The 5000-nt window shown below is 53.4% G+C and overlaps 1 non-coding gene across 1 annotated transcript in view; it reads right to left on the bottom strand.

Annotated features, from left to right (window-relative positions):
- LOC126443101 (small subunit ribosomal RNA) overlaps positions 1-682 on the bottom strand; it is a 1910-nt gene extending 1228 nt beyond the window's left edge. Inside the window, exon 1 of the ribosomal RNA XR_007581825.1 lies at positions 1-682. This exon is cut by the window's left edge and continues 1228 nt beyond it. This is a non-coding gene — a ribosomal RNA (small subunit ribosomal RNA).
- Positions 683-5000: the final 4318 nt, after the last annotated feature.

The following is a 5000-nucleotide window of genomic DNA, read 5'->3' as shown; positions in this document are numbered from 1 at the left end:
GCGGTGAACCAACAGCGTGGGACACAAATCCAACTACGAGCTTTTTAACCGCAACAACTTTAATATACGCTATTGGAGCTGGAATTACCGCGGCTGCTGGCACCAGACTTGCCCTCCAATAGATACTCGTTAAAGGATTTAAAGTGTACTCATTCCGATTACGGGGCCTCGGATGAGTCCCGTATCGTTATTTTTCGTCACTACCTCCCCGTGCCGGGAGTGGGTAATTTGCGCGCCTGCTGCCTTCCTTGGATGTGGTAGCCGTTTCTCAGGCTCCCTCTCCGGAATCGAACCCTGATTCCCCGTTACCCGTTACAACCATGGTAGGCGCAGAACCTACCATCGACAGTTGATAAGGCAGACATTTGAAAGATGCGTCGCCGGTACGAGGACCGTGCGATCAGCCCAAAGTTATTCAGAGTCACCAAGGCAAACGGACCGGACGAGCCGACCGATTGGTTTTGATCTAATAAAAGCGTCCCTTCCATCTCTGGTCGGGACTCTGTTTGCATGTATTAGCTCTAGAATTACCACAGTTATCCAAGTAACGTGGGTACGATCTAAGGAACCATAACTGATTTAATGAGCCATTCGCGGTTTCACCTTAATGCGGCTTGTACTGAGACATGCATGGCTTAATCTTTGAGACAAGCATATGACTACTGGCAGGATCAACCAGGGAGCTGCGTCAACTAGAGCTGAGCAGCCGGCCGCCCGGGAGTGTGTCCCGGGGGCCCGCGCGAACACGCAAGCGTCCGCTCAATTATTCTGCAAACAGGAGGAGGCTGAGCTCCCCTGCACAATACACCTCGAAACCCTCTCAGGTCCCGCCGTCCTAAGTACTTGGTCGGGTTCGAGAGAGGCGCAATCGCCCGGAGTTTGGCGAGTAGACGCTTTAGGTGCGACCACCCGTGCTCCCAACTGAGCTTGCCGCTGCCGACAGAGGCCCGGGAGCGTGCTGTCGTGGCATTGCCGGCGGGAGACAACACGCGCCACCTACGGTGGCCGGCAGCTCCAACGCCAGCGCCACAGAAGGACAAAAGCCCCACTTGGGTGCCGAAGCGAACTCTCCCAGCACAGCGCACGCGCCAACACGTCCGCACAGCTGCGATACAATCCACCTGCGAGAACCGCAGAGGCGACCGAGCAGCAGACGGCGTCGCGGCGCCGAGCGCCGGGCGGCGGCGCATCCTCAGCGCACACAGTCCTCAATCGGACCAGCACACTGCAGATGTCCACCGCGCTTCGCACCGGGCCCGCGAGGACCTACTTTGGCCGCACGGCGCCGCGTGCAGGGTGCGCCGGCGCGCAGCTACGCCGCCTGCCGCCTCCGTCGGCCGGCGCGCCTGCCACTGGCCGCCCCCACCAGCCGGCTGTAGCGCGTGCGCCCACGCACCGCGCGGCCAGCACGCCGGGAGGCCCCCCCTCACCGGCCGGGGACGGTCCCACCCAGCCACCGCCGCGTATCGCTTCACACCCACATGCCATTCACGTTCGTGGGCATGGTGGGTATCGCTGAAACAACCGGTTGGTAGCTCAACCGATCGTCGCCATCACTGATTCACCTCTAGCGAGAACAACCGCACCACAACGGTTTACCAGTTCTTCATTTGCGTAACGTCACCAGCAAACGTAGACGTCCATCGCCATTTGCAAATTCAACGATTGTTGCATGCCTGTGTCAGGTGTCACGACACACTATGTCTGCCCACATACACGCAACAACATGTGCACGCTTCGCGAACACGTGGAAGGTGGCCCCCGTACGTATGCGATGTCCATTGCGCGAACGACTGTCAACCGGCCTCTGTCGCATGTCGCAGATGTGGAACGCAGTGCACCATGCTATCACGGTGTGTGAGAAGAGACGACTACGTCTGACAACACGCGCCACTACATCAACAGACGGCTCATGCCGATCGCCATCCACGGCATACCATACTGCAATCCAGCTCTTATAGGGAGACGACATGTAGCTGAGTGCACAATATTTGGACCGTATGGTTCGCCGTTGTTGGCGCAGTCGTGGTACGGTCACACATGTACCACGATGTATCATTCAGTACATGAGGACCAATGTGCAGTACAGTGTGTGATTTGGACGTACAACATCAGCGGACAGTTGACACAAGCCGTACCACAACGTAGGCTGTGCTTCGCCATGCGAATGCCAATGAACAACTGCGAAGGGCATTGAGCATGTACGTCCTGCTGCCATCCGCATTACAGTGTATAGCTGCAAGGTGTTTAACATGAAGCGATACTCTGGGGACCGGGCAGTGCGAGTAGCAAACTATATTGCGGGGGTTGCAGTTAGGCAACACTACACTAATTTAACGCGTCGTATGACAATTACAGAGCAGGTTAAGGCCCAACGTGTGTTGGGTTAAGGCCCAACGTGTGTTGGGTTAAGGCCCAACGTGTGTTGGGTTAAGGCCCAACGTGTGTTGGGTTAAGGCCCAACGTGTGTTGGGTTAAGGCCCAACGTGTGTTGGGTTAAGGCCCAACGTGTGTTGGGTTAAGGCCCAACGTGTGTTGGGTTAAGGCCCAACGTGTGTTGGGTTAAGGCCCAACGTGTGTTGGGTTAAGGCCCAACGTGTGTTGGGTTAAGGCCCAACGTGTGTTGGGTTAAGGCCCAACGTGTGTTGGGTTAAGGCCCAACGTGTGTTGGGTTAAGGCCCAACGTGTGTTGGGTTAAGGCCCAACGTGTGTTGGGTTAAGGCCCAACGTGTGTTGGGTTAAGGCGCAACGTGTGTTGGGTTAAGGCGCAACGTGTGTTGGGTTAAGGCGCAACGTGTGTTGGGTTAAGGCGCAACGTGTGTTGGGTTAAGGCGCAACGTGTGTTGGGTTAAGGCGCAACGTGTGTTGGGTTAAGGCGCAACGTGTGTTGGGTTAAGGCGCAACGTGTGTTGGGTTAAGGCGCAACGTGTGTTGGGTTAAGGCGCAACGTGTGTTGGGTTAAGGCGCAACGTGTGTTGGGTTAAGGCGCAACGTGTGTTGGGTTAAGGCGCAACGTGTGTTGGGTTAAGGCGCAACGTGTGTTGGGTTAAGGCGCAACATAGGTTAGGTTAAGGCGCAACATAGGTTAGGTTAAGGCGCAACATAGGTTAGGTTAAGGCGCAACATAGGTTAGGTTAAGGCGCAACATAGGTTAGGTTAAGGCGCAACATAGGTTAGGTTAAGGCGCAACATAGGTTAGGTTAAGGCGCAACATAGGTTAGGTTAAGGCGCAACATAGGTTAGGTTAAGGCGCAACATAGGTTAGGTTAAGGCGCAACATAGGTTAGGTTAAGGCGCAACATAGGTTAGGTTAAGGTACAATATAGGTTAGGTTAAGGTACAATATAGGGTAGGTTAAGGCGCAACATAGGTTAGGTTAAGGCACAACACGGGTTAGGTTAAGGCACAACACGGGTTAGGTTAAGGCACAACACAGGTTAGGTTAAGGCACAACACGGGTTAGGTTAAGGCACAACACGGGTTAGGTTAAGGCAGAATACGGGTTAGGTTAAGGCACAATACGGGTTAGGTTAAGGCACAATACGGGTTAGGTTAAGGCACAATACGGGTTAGGTTAAGGCACAATACGGGTTAGGTTAAGGCACAATACGGGTTAGGTTAAGGCACAATACGGGTTAGGTTAAGGCACAATACGGGTTAGGTTAAGGCACAATACGGGTTAGGTTAAGGCACAATACGGGTTAGGTTAAGGCACAATACGGGTTAGGTTAAGGCACAATACGGGTTAGGTTAAGGCACAATACGGGTTAGGTTAAGGCACAATACGGGTTAGGTTAAGGCACAATACGGGTTAGGTTAAGGCACAATACGGGTTAGGTTAAGGCACAATACGGGTTAGGTTAAGGCACAATACGGGTTAGGTTAAGGCACAATACGGGTTAGGTTAAGGCACAATATGGGTTAGGTTAAGGCACAATATGGGTTAGGTTAAGGTACACATTGTTGTAAGGAAAGGTGTTTTGGGGGGGGGGGGGCGGCAGTTTGTTGATTGTGATTATCGTAAGTAAATGACTGCGGCATCATCTGATTTGCCACGTCAGGGTGCACCTTTGGCTCATAACAGGCGGCGCTCTGATTCCATGCTTGTGGCAGACCTGTGTCTTTCATTCCTGCCATTGTTTGTGTGGTGTGACAGGAGGCAGTATTGTGATGTTGGGTGCACCCCTGTGTGGGACATGTGTGGGTGTTGGTGGCTTAGCTGAGCAATGGTGGTTGTCGGAAGGGTGGGATATTCTGTTTTCCGAGTGGACCTCCCGGTCTGGTTATGATAGTGTGGATTGTCTAATGTGGCAGAGAGGATGCACTGGGTGTTGTTCCATGCTGGTGCTTACATATCGTCTGCGTGCCTGTTACAGGCAGAGAGTAGTGCGTGATAAGAGTGTCTGGCTGACGTGTGATTGTGAGCAGAGTCTTTCAGCATGTATACGGACAGGTCTATACATTATCTGTATTCTGATGGCTCTATCTATTACTAATCAGCGCCGTGTATACGTTTAATCCGGTTCCAGTCGAAACTATTGTATCTCTGTACATTAGTGACACGGCGAGCCCGGTATGTAGTTACTCGTCTCGGCAGCTTCCACCGGTGTATGGCAAATGATTATAAGGAATCAGTCTAGTCGTCAATACCGATAGTCTGACGTCACATGTCTGGGGTGGGGGACGCTGCGCCCTTCCGGTGGGTCATGGCCTAGGAAGACTCTTCCCACGCAGGGGGGCTTGGACTGTCATTGACTCTTCCGAGTAATATACTTGCCGTACGTTTTTGCGACTGCGAGTGCAACGCTCACCGGTACCGACATGGATGGAGCGCCTCCTAGCTGCCGCTGAGCATCTGCATTCGTACAGAGAGCAACGCGATCGCGTCTGTAGCTCGTACGTGGTACAGCTCGCAGCTCATGTATATGGACAGCGGGAATGTCGCATATTGGACATAACTCTTCATGAAACGCACGTTATAGGGGTGGATTGCACATTGC

This window comes from Schistocerca serialis, unplaced genomic scaffold (assembly GCF_023864345.2).
Source record: "Schistocerca serialis cubense isolate TAMUIC-IGC-003099 unplaced genomic scaffold, iqSchSeri2.2 HiC_scaffold_1424, whole genome shotgun sequence".
Taxonomy (NCBI): domain Eukaryota; kingdom Metazoa; phylum Arthropoda; class Insecta; order Orthoptera; family Acrididae; genus Schistocerca; species Schistocerca serialis.
Note: the sequence above shows the minus strand (reverse complement) of the source record. Positions and strands in the feature narration are given on the sequence as shown.